Genomic DNA, 13107 nt, shown 5'->3' with positions numbered 1-13107 from the left:
CTTCTCCAACTTTCTTTTTCTCTCTTCTTTTAAAGCAAATGAATGTTAAAGATACAGCTAAAGCCTCCCTCTCCATCCCCTCTTTACGCCACTGTGTTTCTTATGTAATTATTACATATAAGGCTGCTAACGTTTAGGAGTGAATTTCTTTCTTAACTCCAAGGACCATCTCCTGTCTTAGGTTTTTTACCAAGGGGCAAATCAGAACAGTACTACTCTACCGAGTGTCAAATTTAATTGTCTCCTCCTCTGGTGTCACTGGTGTGCAAATACTTTCCCCCTTGGGAAGGATATCTGGGGTTGCCTAAAGGGCAGCAATCTCTAGCATAACCATTTCAAAGTGCAAGAACTGCTTATGACCTGCATGAAACCATGCACCACTGTCATTCAGACGTTCGCCTTTTGTTCTGAGCCGCCCTGATGATGATCCTTCATTTTGCACTGTGCCTTTTTCTTTTTAGCATCCTATCATGAATAGCTAGATTGATTCTTCTCATCTGTTGGCTTATGGATCTACAGAATAATTTAATGAAATGAGGTAAGCTAGATTAATCACAGGCTTAAAATCAGACTTTTGGCTATCCTTGTTTTGTAACTGATGCTGTGCTTTCCCCACTCCCTGGGACACATCATGTTCTCTTAGCTCTGTGTCTTCCCAAATCAAAATGTAGACCAAAAGTGAAGAAGTGGAAGTTGGCAGCTATGTGGTTTGGGTATTGAATTATTCCCACATCAAAAGATTTATGAACTGTGCATTTTAAATAGTTCTCAGTTCATGGCTCCCTTTAACTAAATTGAGAAAACAGGTAAGGAAAGTGAGGCAAATGCTAAAGAAAATGGCCTTGACTCTTCAATCTAGCATTAAAGATAAAAATTTAACGAAGGTAGGTTTAGGACTTATAATTTTAAGTCTTGAAAACCCAACTTTTAAAGGGTAAAACGGGAGGGTAGGGAGTAAATTCAAGTTTATGTGCTGGTTCTCCTCCTCTGTTGCTCACTAATGCAGCTCTTCTGAAGGATAGAAATTTAAATAGAAAGCTCTCACTGCTTAGGAAGCAAAAACTTTAAGAGATTGCTTTAACAGCTTTTCGGAATCTGCCATTTTCATCCTGACTGCAGTGCTACAAAGTGAGCAGTAATCTCTGGGGTAGGAGCACGGCCCACAGTCAACACCTATGCTCACTCTGTGCTTTTTACACTTTTAGCTTTCATTTTCCTTAATCAATATTTACCAGGTGACAGTCACAGCTTTAGTAGCTTCTGTTTTCTACCAATCTTTCTGTTGCTGATACTTCAGACATTTAATAATTTCCTTGTCTATAATAATTTCTGTGCTAATTCCTTTTATAAATATCTGCAGTATGGGTACCTAATTTCTGGGATCAGGTGCACATCTGAAAAATTGGGATTCCTTAATGAATTTTGGCATTCAAAAATCTCCTCCAGTACTCTTACTTTATTGGGTCACATCATTTTCTTTCTTTCTTTCTTTTTTTTTTTTGACATCATTTTCTTTGTTGTTTATTTTAAGCAATGCTCTTTCAGACGATTGTCACTTACAAGGTTAGCTACTGCTGTGTAGCAAACCATCACAAAATGTAGTGGATAAAACAATAAGGTCGCCCGTCTGAGCAGCTCTTCTGATTTGGGCTGGGCTAAACTGATCTCACTGGAGCATGTCCAAGTGTCTGTAGTCAGTTATAGAGGGGCTGCGGGCTGGCTCATCTGGCGTCACCTGGGTCATGTAGCTCTGATAATCCAGCAGGTCAGCCTGGGTTTGCTTTTATCTGATGGTCACCATGTTCTGAGTGACAGAAGAAGAAACACGAAAGGTCTCTTAAAGGGTAGGCTCAGAACTGGCAGATTGTGACGTCTGCTGCAATCTATTAACCAAAAGAAGTCACAAGGTCAGTACAGATATAAGGGCGGGGGAAATTGACTCTGCCTCTTTAGTGACAAGAATTTCAAAATCACATTGCAAAGTGTGTGGACACAGGGAGGGGCAAAGAATTGTGGTCTTTTTGCCATCTGCCACATGCACTTAACCTTCTCCCATGACATAGTTGTCTCAAGTAATTTCCCTTCTGGGAGCAGCTGTTTTGATATACAGGAAATATTGATCCATCATACTTTGAAGAAAATTGCAGCACAGAAAGGATTATTTAGGCATCATAGGTGGTCATGAGAATAAGAAATGCTGAAGCCTTAAGCAGATGAGCTTTAAGCAGATGAGCCCTTTATGTTCTTAAGTGAAGCATTTTTATTCTTCCAAGCATCAACTGTGGTCTTGTTTTCACCAGATGAAAGCAACTCCAAGTCAAATGCATGAAACTGCACTAAAATTGTGAAACATTTGGTTACTCTGCATCACGTGTGGACAAAACAAATACCCTGATATGGAGCACAGATTATACATACATAATTTCTCTGAATTCATAGCTATGCAAACAGTTCCTTACGGTTGGTGGGTTTTATTTTTTATATACTGTGATTAAGTTGCAGTTTAGCTTTGTATTATCTCATCTAAAACATTTTAGCTTTTCTTTTTAATTCTTATTCTCCAACTCATTGAAAATTTTTTTTAGGGCTTTGCTAGCCAATTCCATTTCTTCATTTTGTCCTAGGAAGAAGACCAGCAAAATAAATGTGGATATTAAATAACACTTATTATCATTTTGCAAAATCAAAATGTTTTACATAAGACTACTAAATAGCAAGTTCATAGTCCGAGGGAAGATGATTTTGCCAATGAGACAGAATTCTCTCATGACACAATTAGGGGGTATATAACATGAGGGTACCTTGCATAGTACACAATTGGAAAGTAGGAGAATAAATAGTGTGGGTAGGAGAATTTATGCAAAGAAAATGTGCCCTTGTTTCTTGACTTTGCTTTAGTAGAGAAATATAAAGTTTGTGGCTTGAAGGGGCCTCAATTATTTCATAGTTTATTCCTGCTAAAACTTCTAATGATGGGAACTCATTATATCTAAAGAAGCAAAGTCCATTTATCTAAGTGGACGATTGGGTGGTCATCACTGGGGGACCTTACTGTGTGTCATTGTTTTTATCTTCATGAAAGACATGATCTGTTAAAGAGATGGACATGGAAAGTATCATAGCAAAATATGATATGTACTAAAATATAATACACACATACTTTGGGGACCAAAAGGAAAGTGAATTTCTTATCCAGTTTGATAGCCAGAACTTGATAATTATCTAAATAGGTAGGATAGTGGAGATGGAAGAGCTAAAGATGGTAGATGCTGTCTACTGAAATTGGGACTATCTAATAAGCATGATTACCGGGAGCATGTCAGAACATTCTGTGTATCCATAGTGGTCAATGACTTAAATCTACATCCATTTTCAGAGATCAAATTCCATTCCTGGCCCATTACAGAAACACTACCTGGGCCTCAAGTGAGCAAATGCCAAGAAGCTATTTAGCAATAGGCAAGCGTGGCAAAGAGAGGCTTAAAGTTGGCTAAAAGTGCTTCCTTTGCCGTCATCCTATTCAACTTGTGGCAGGTTTGAAACAGCATCATGAATTATTACTTTAATATTACAAATAAACTTTATTCTTCTCAGCAACATGCCTCCTGATATGTTAAAAATATACAAAACTCAGTTTGTCAATTCCTGGGAAATTATTGTCATAGCAGGGAGCCACACCAAGGAAGTTTAAAAGAACAATGACAACAATATGAAAAACTGCAGGAGAAAAGTCATAAAGAGAGATTTCAAGGCACACTTTTCTATCTTGCTTTTCACCGTTGATTTGCGGTCAGTGATAGATCGACTATTTTTGTGTGTTTGTTTCATTTGTCCTCTTCCTTTCACTAATCTTGGCTTTATTTTTGTTTCAATTTTCCCTAGCTTTCTTCCCAGATAATATCTATTTCCTTTTCCCAAGCCCTAATTCACACTTTATCATTCTCTTACTGAAGTAGCTTTCACAACAATCCAATCAGGACACTTCTGTTCAGTTCATTCCAAGAGGCTTAGTTGATCATCATTAAGAAGATAATTGTCTATCCTTAGAGCTGGGCTAAACAAAAGGGCGAAGCAGGTTGTGCACAAATTCACAAGACTCCATTATCATTCCCCTGCAGACTCCCAGCTACCCTTGTACTCAACCCCTCTGCCTTCTGCCCCTTCAGGCCACCTTGATTGACCTTCTTCAGTGTGTCCCTGTTTCTATTTCATCCATCTGTTTTCATCCTTTATGCTTTCCTAATTCAGGTTTTCTACTCGTCTACTGCAACTGATCTTTTCTAGCAATTTTAAGGAGGATGAAAATAATTATTGAGTGAAATAATTCATACTAGGCTGAGAGTGAATGATTTCAGATGTATGGGAGGTGTGTTATAAAATGATTTATTAAATGTGAAGAAATTCTTAGTGAAAATATATATTGATATATGGGGATCATGGGTGCCTCTATGAATTAATTCATTCAGAAATATTCATTAAATGCCTTATTCATTGATAACAGTGAAGAAGCCAAACATCTTCCCTCTCCCACCTCTTCTCATGGAACTTTCATTCAAATGGGCAAGATAGGTAGTGTCTTAGCCTGGATTTCCCCGTGATAAGCAGCACTAAGACAAGGCTTTAGGTGCAGGTTTATTTGGGGAACAGAAACCAAAGGATCAGGAGTAGAAGATGGATAACAGTGAGAGAAACAGAAGGAAGGAAGGGTGTGTCATTGAGCTAGACTCAATCTCATCAGGAGCCTTTTGAGAAGCCAGAGTGTACAGGGGGCTTGTCTGCCACAGATACCTATTGGCTCCATCCCCCATTGCTCACAGGCTGCCCCACACACGTTTCACTCTCTTGTGCCTGTGCTTTTTGGAATGTGTCAGTTGGTTCCTGAAATTATCCCACTAAGACATGGCAGAAAAATAAATAGTATAGCTGAGGAGAGACACTTTCAGGATAATCTGCACAAAGCTGATTGTTGTACCAACAACTGGAGTATAAATGAAGAAGACATAAGAAAGGGCTCAAGAGGTGTCTGATACAAATACGATAAAATAAAATAAATATATAATTGCACACTGTAATAAGTGCTCTAGGGTAAAGGGTGCCAGGAGAGCATATGCACAATACACTCCAAAATAGTGGTATAGACCATAGGGGTGAAAAATCCTTTTAAACCATCATGGTTCCTTGACATGACCAAATGTTTGTAGCGCTACTAAAGTAAAATGTGTTGAAGATTAAAGCCAATTTTTAATTTTACTATTTAGCTATCCTGTTCCTAGGTAAACTTCAAATCCCCCAAATCTTTAAGCTTTTTTCCAAAGTAGATTTTCTTCCAAAGATTAAGAAGGTTTCAACACTAGTTTAGACAAAATATTTTAGACTTCTGACTGTTCCAATACCTCCCCAAATTACTGCACTGAAAACCTTATTGGGAGACATAAATATTCCTAGCTTTGTTTAATGTAAGTGGAAAAGATGTAATATAGTCGAGAGGTCAAACGCCTGTGCTCAAAAGACTCTGATTTAATATTGGCACGGCTCATGAGCTATAATCTGAGTTCCTTCTTTGTGAAAGGGGAATAACATTATCACTTGCTTGCATATGGTAAGAGATGATTAAGTAAGGAAACACACATAAAGCTTTTAGAACAATGCCAGGCATATGGTGTAATCTCACTTCTTAGCAAATGTATTAAATTACTAGGGCTGCCATAATAAAATACCACAGAAGGGGTAGTTTAAGCATCAGAAATTTATTTCTGCACAGTTTTGGAGTCTAGAAACCCACAATCAAGGTGCCGTTAATGGTGGTTTCTGGTGAGGCCTCACTTCCTGGTTTGTAGATATCTGTCTGCCTTCTCACTGTGTCTTTATATGGTGTTTACTGTGTGTGTGCATCCTTTGGTATCTCTTCCTCCTCTTATAAGGACATCAGTCCTATGGTATTAGATCTCCACCCTTACAACCTCATTTAACTTTAATTATCTCTTTAAAAGCCCTGTTTCCAAATACAGTCACATTGGTGCGTAGGGCTTCAACATGTGATTACTCTGGGCCCACAATTCAGTCAGTAACAGCAAGACAAGAAAATAACATTTCTTAGAAGGGGGCTTTAAAAAACTTTTTGGTCTGAGGATTCCTGTTATACTTTAAAAAATTCTTGAAAATACCATAAAGCTTTTGTTTGTGTGAGTTATACCTATCGATATTCACCATGTGAAACACTGAAATAGAGAAATTTAAAATATACGTATTTATTATTTGAAAATACCAATAAGACCTCCCATTATAAATTAACATAATTTTAGGAAAAATAGCTACATTTTCCAAAACAAAATAAATTTAGTGAAGAGTGGCATTGTTTTCCAGTTTTGTAAATCTCTTTAATATCTATCTTTATAAAAGCAGCTGAATTTGCATATCTGCAACTATAGCCAACTTGTTCCGATACCTCATGAAATGTAACCTCTGGAAAACTTTACTGTATTTTTTTTTTTTTTTTTTTTTTTTAATGGAGTCTCACTCTGTCACCCAGGCTGGAGTGTGGTGGTGCATTGTCTGCTCGCTGCAACCTTCGCCTCCTGGGTTCAAGTGATTCTCCTGCCTCAGCCTGCTGAGTAGCTGGGACTACAGATGCCCACCACCACACCTGGCTAATTTTTATATTTTTAGCAGAGACAGGGTTTTGCCATGTTGGCCAGAATGATCTTGGACTCCTGACCTCAGATGACCTGCCCACCTTGGCCTCTCAAAGTGCTGAGATTACAGGCGTGAACCACCACACCCGGCTACACTGTACACTTTTGAGAGAACGAGAACAAAAAAGGCAAATAGCATTTTGGTATTATTATGAAAATAGTATAGACTTTGCAGAGCCTCCGAAATCTCCTGAGGACCATTGGTGGTCCCTGTACCACACATTTGAGAACCACTGCCTTAAAGCTTAAGAACACTCCCAAATTAATGAGGTTTGTAATTTTGGCATCCTGCTTTTGAAAGTCTCCCCAACTCCTTTAAGTTCAATACCACATTTTAGTGTTTTGTGCTAATGATAGTAAATATTGACTTTTTTCCACTTGCAGAGAAATACTGAACCATGGCATACAGATGGGTTGCACTTGTAAGTTAAATTTGATGATGTTTTTCACTTTATACTTCTTCATTGTCCACAATGAGAATGAGACAGAACTATTTTTGTGAAATCTGTTGGGCAATCCTTCAGTGAACTGGTTCAAATAATGTGTGTTCTTGAAAACTCTTGCTGTAACATATCTGTTTGGCTACTAAAGCAATTCAGCCTATGAATATTATTACATCTTTGAAGTGAACTTCATCCTAATGGTCAAAAAGTTGGGAGCCAATTGTATTGGACATTTATTTTTCACTATCATGTAAAACAGGCTGTTCATTTACTCTTTGAAGATGGCAATTTAATTTGTTAAAGTTTTATTTTATTTTTAATCGAAAATAATTGTATATATTTATGGGATACAATGTCATTTTAATGACCACATTAGGCCACATTTCAATAGCTGATAAAAAAGTTCCCAACACTTAATTGCTTTTACTAAAAATACTAAATATTTAAAGATTGATTATATCATAGAATTTTTTTTTTTTTTTTAAATTGACACCTAGTCTCACTCTGTCTCCCAGGCTGGAGTGCAGTGGCGCTATCTATCTGGGCTCCTTGCAACCTCCGCCTCCCAGGTTCAAGTGATTCTCCTACCTCAGCTTCCCTAGTAGCTGGGACCACAGGTGTGCACCACAATGCCTGGCTACTTTTTGTATTTTTAGTAGAGACCATGTTGGCCAGGCTGGTCTTGAACTCCTGACCTCAAGCCATCTGCCTAGCCTCTTAACATGCCAGGGTTACAAGCATGAGCCACCGTACCAGGCCTGGTTTTGGTTATATATATATATTATATATATATATATATTATATATATATGAGCTTCTCAAGCAGAGAAATAAGTCATACATACTGTTTTTATTTTCCCCAACTCCTGCCAGGTTGAATTTCAGAGTTGATGCTTAATAAGTAATTTTGAAATTAAATTTAATAGAATATATGTAAATATCATTTTGTACCACAATGATTATACCATATTCCCTGTCTTTCTAATTTTTTAGTCCTTCTTTTGTTTTATTTTCCTCTCATTTTATCATGTTTTTCTCTTACCTTTATTCTTTCTATTTTTTTAACCTCTTATCAATCACTTTGGACTCAAACTTTCTGAAATCACGCTCTTTACTTTTTAATTAATATTTTTGTTCCTAGTTTTAAAATTATTTTCATTGTATCATTTATACCTACTTTTCTCAGATATTTTCAAATGATATTTGGAGACAATTCTCCACGTGGCTTAGCTTTTCTGTATGTCTTTTTTTTTTTTTTTTTTTTTTTTTTTGAGACGGAGTCTCGCTCTGTCGCCCGGACTGGAGTGCAGTGGCCGGATCTCAGCTCACTGCAAGCTCCGCCTCCCGGGTTTACGCCATTCTCCTGCCTCAGCCTCCGGAGTAGCTGGGACTACAGGTGCCCGCCACCTCGCCCGGCTAGGTTTTTTGTATCTTTTAGTAGAGACGGGGTTTCACCGTGTGAGCCAGGATGGTCTCGATCTCCTGACCTTGTGATCCGCCCGTCTCGGCCTCCCAAAGTGCTGGGATTACAGGCTTGAGCCACCGCGCCCGGCCGCTTTTCTGTATGTCTTGTGAGAAGAGGCATCGAATGCCTTTTTTATGAACTCTCTTCTCTGCACTATCTTGGGAGACAGAAATAATATCTCCCTTTGGAGCAAGAGGAAGACATATTTATTGTTTACTGTGAAAGATTTGAGTTCTTTAAGATCAAAGTTTCTCTCCTATAATGTACCTATTGCATGTACAAATATCGTCCGGCTCTCTTCATGTCAACCTGTAGGAATTAGACCTTGGGGAACTGGCACGAAATGTGAATACTCTGGCTACTGTTTTCGCTGTGAGTAATGTTGAAGCCATTTTTATGGTCTCTGACTCAAGAGTTTCATGTCTTCTGTTAGCATCCATGAAACTGTGGCAGGCTAACCTGTTACCTTGCAAGTAGGGTACAGTATCAGATTTTGTTATAGACATCCCTGACTTACGACGATTTGATCCTTGACTTATGATGGTTCAACTTAGATGTTTTTACTCTACCATGGTGTGAAAGTGCCATTCAGTAGAAACTGTACTTCAAGCACCCATACAACCATTCTATCCTTTGCTTTCAGTACATGAGATAATCAATAAGTTGCATGAGATAGTCAACACTTTTTTTTTATGTGTACAATAGGCTTTGTGTCAGATGATTTTGCTCAACTGTCAGCTAATGTGTTCTAAGCATGTTTAAGATAGGCTAGGCTAAGCTATGATATTTGGTAGGTTAGGTGTATTAAATATATTTTTGACTTACTAAATTTTCAACTTATAATGAGTTTATTGGGACATAACCCCATTGTAAGTTGAGGAGCATCTATACATGGTTGGAGTTTGCAGCTACATCTTTTGGATTACTTTTACCCCATCATAACTTTATCATGGCGTGTGGTGTGTGTATGTGTAGCCCAACAGGCATGGCCATCCCCTGATAGTTTGTCTTGTATTGTAATTGCTCTTATTTTTCATATTACATAGGCAAGTTTCCTTCACAAGTACAGTATTTTCTTGTCTTCCTCTAAGAACTTTTTACTCTCTTTTCATTGTCAGGTCTCATTATAAGGTTTAGAAGATTCATTTTAAAAAGCAAATCTATTATTTTTTGTATATTTATCTAGCCTATCAGTCTATCCATAGTTTTCCATATCTCCAAAAGCATCAGCATAGCCATTCTTACCCACAAAGCAATACTGACCAACTTATGTTTAGATGTGGCATTATTTTCCCACCTGGAATGTCATCTCTTTCTTTTATCTATGTTTCTTCCATTTCTTTTAAAACTTACTATCTCTACAGAGGCTTTTGTGAGTAATCCCAAATAACTTTACTCATTACGCATGTATTTTTTGATTAATTATATCACTAATATTCATTGATTGCCCACTATAAATTCCAGGCAGAGTGAGCAAACCACAACAGAACTCAAACTCCATCTTGGAAGTCAATATCTTATAAATCAACATACATTCAATTTGATCTATGTTCATTTGGATTTAAAGATATGTAATTTTTTATTTTTGATGTTGCCTCCCTGATTTCATTGTAAATTCTTCCAAGGCAGGCAACTGTGTCTTTTTCCTTAACTAATAATAGTTTAAGCCCATTAAGGCTTTTCTCTCTCTTCAAGCAATAAGAAAAAAGCAGGCTGTCCAGCAGTGCAGTGCAATGATTCCATCAGGGACTTGACTACCATCTGACTTTCTGCTCCACCATGCTTAGTGTGTGGCTTTCAGTTTCATGATTGTAATTGGGCTGAGATACCTCTGGACCTCATGGCCATGTTCAAGGGAGGAAGAAGGAATAAGGGATAGAGCAAAAGGGGATTGTCTGGGGTCAAAATACTTTCCACCTGAGACTTATCAATTTCAGAAGTTTTCCCCAAAATGCTATATAGCAATGTCTCACTGATCACAACTGGGTCAATCACCCTCCCTAGCTACAAGGAAGTTTGAGAAGGTGAATACGTTTAACTAAGCATATGGACACTTTACACAAAATCAGAGGTTTTTAAAATAAAAATGGGTCAAGATATGTTGGTTAGAGACTAACAATGTTTGCCACACCACAAAACTCAACAGTGGCATAAGGATCCTTAAAGCTACAGGATAAATAAAAAGCATCTTCTTAGAGCATCTTATTAGAAAATTTGAAGCAGAACTTCTCCCTAAAATAAGCATGGGGTAGAATACAGAGAAGATATGAATATTTAAGGTTAAAATTAGGTGAGATCAAAAAATTCTCACCTTTTACCATTCCCCCCATCTCTTTCATGTGCCACAACCACACTGGTCTCTTTCATTTCTTGTTCTAATCATAGCCTTTTCTAATCTCTGATTTTTCTGCCAGAAATGCTCTTCCCTCCAAATTTTAAATAAATGGGAATATGTCAACTTTAAACTTAACAAAAAAAAAAAGGTCCTCAGAGAGATATTCCCTGCCCAACCAGATATAAAATAGCATCCTAGTCGCTTTCTGTGATATTTTCAGTTTAGTATTTAGTGTTTATTGTGTGCCCTCCACTCCACCCCCAGAATAATGTAACCTTCATGCAAGCAAATGAGGTTAGGTGCTGTTTATCATAGCAAAGGGCACAAGAAAAGGTAGACTCTCAGTATGAAGTAGGGCACCAGAAGTATTCAATACACTGTTAGATTTTCAGTGAGATATTTATGCTTGAAACTAATCTGGACTCTTTCTTTTCCTCTCTTAGAACCTTGCATCAAAGAATATCAAGTCAATAGGATATTGCATATTTTCAGGGAAAAAAGACATAAAGACCAGGCTGATTGAAAATCACTGAAACATTTGTTGTAAAACATTGTGTTTGCGTCCTACTGTTGCTGTATAATTGTATTTTCAGGCTCTTTTTGTGAATGTCAAATGAGAAATAGACAAACCACTAGCTTGTGAAAACATTTTGATCACATTTTAATCAATGAATTAATTTTGTAAGACATAATCCTTTGCCTCTGTCTTCTCACCGCCCCGCCATTATTTCAGTGCTCATCCCCAAAACCATACTTTTTAAAAACTGGACATTAATGCCATGTAAATGTTAAGAAAATATTTAGCTCAGGAATTCATAGACAAGATTCTTCTTGTATATATCTTGGAATTTTTCCTGGGACACAACTGGAAGTTTCTCTATTTATTCAGGGCATAAAATAACTCACTTCCTAGGGGGAAGTTTCCAGGTCAACAATTTAAGGATTTTTAAACCAAAATCCTGCAGTGGAAAGGGAAGATTTAGAAGAATGTTTTACATCCCTTTTTACTTCATTAAAGCCTTTTTGGTGTATATTGTGAAATTATATGCCTAGTCCAGAATTAAGGGCCTGAAATAGGCTAAACAGGAAAATACAGGTTAGTAGAGTTATAATTAATCCTCATAAGTCAGAGACTAAAATGGGCAAGAAGAGTAGTCAAGTGCATTGAATAGTCTTCCATCAACATAATTCAAAATTGCCCTGGCTTCCCAAGAGCATTTTCATGTTTCATTGCTCAAGTGAAATACCTACCCTGTCTTATCTCGCTCTTCCCACATTACTTACTTCCTTATTAGGTTCCTCTGTAATTCTATTGACTGAAAATTCACTGCTGTGGAAATATATCTACTAGTGGACTTAATCCAAACAGTTTGGGCAATAAGACAAATACATGCTTAATGATGTGTTTGTCTTCTCACTTAATTTTATTTCCGACCTATTAGGTAGTCAATACAGGATGGGAAATGACATTCTTGTGAAGGAGAGATGAAAATATTAATATATTAATATTATGTATTTAAGCGTAGGGATGATCTTGATATAGGCATATCATAAAGCACCTTAATATTTCATTGGCCGATTCATCAGAGTGAATCTATATGGTCTTAAATGAATGGGAAGCATGTAAAAATCTTGTTTATCTAACATGCACACTAAAAAGAGTCCTCCAGGAATCAGACTCACTCAGAATTGTAAGTTGTGAAGCCATTTGTTGATATAATTATATCAACATTTTTCTTGACGTCAGATCATTGTGGGTGGGAAGAGTATGGTTTTGGTGATCACACAGATATAGGCTTGAATATATTCTCTTATTACTGGCTATGTGACCACAGACAAGTTACGTAAACACTCTGACTCTCAGATTCTTTTGTAAAGTGGGACTCCTTTCCTTTGAAGCATGAGCACAAAGATTGAAAATACATAAAACACGGCCGGGCGCGGTGGCTCAAGCCTGTAATCCCAGCACTTTGGGAGGCCGAGGCGGGCGGATCACAAGGTCAGGAGATCGAGCCCATCCTGGCTAACACGGTGAAACCCCGTCTCTACTAAAAAATACAAAAAACTAGCCGGGCGAGGTGGCGGGCGCCTGTAGTCCCAGCAACTCGGGAGGCTGAGGCAGGAGAATGGCGTAAACCCGGGAGGCGGAGCTTGCAGTGAGCTGAGATCTGGC

The sequence above is a fragment of the Trachypithecus francoisi genome, unplaced genomic scaffold (assembly GCF_009764315.1).
Source record: "Trachypithecus francoisi isolate TF-2019V2 unplaced genomic scaffold, Tfra_2.0 Lachesis_group6, whole genome shotgun sequence".
NCBI lineage: Eukaryota > Metazoa > Chordata > Mammalia > Primates > Cercopithecidae > Trachypithecus > Trachypithecus francoisi.
Note: the sequence above shows the minus strand (reverse complement) of the source record.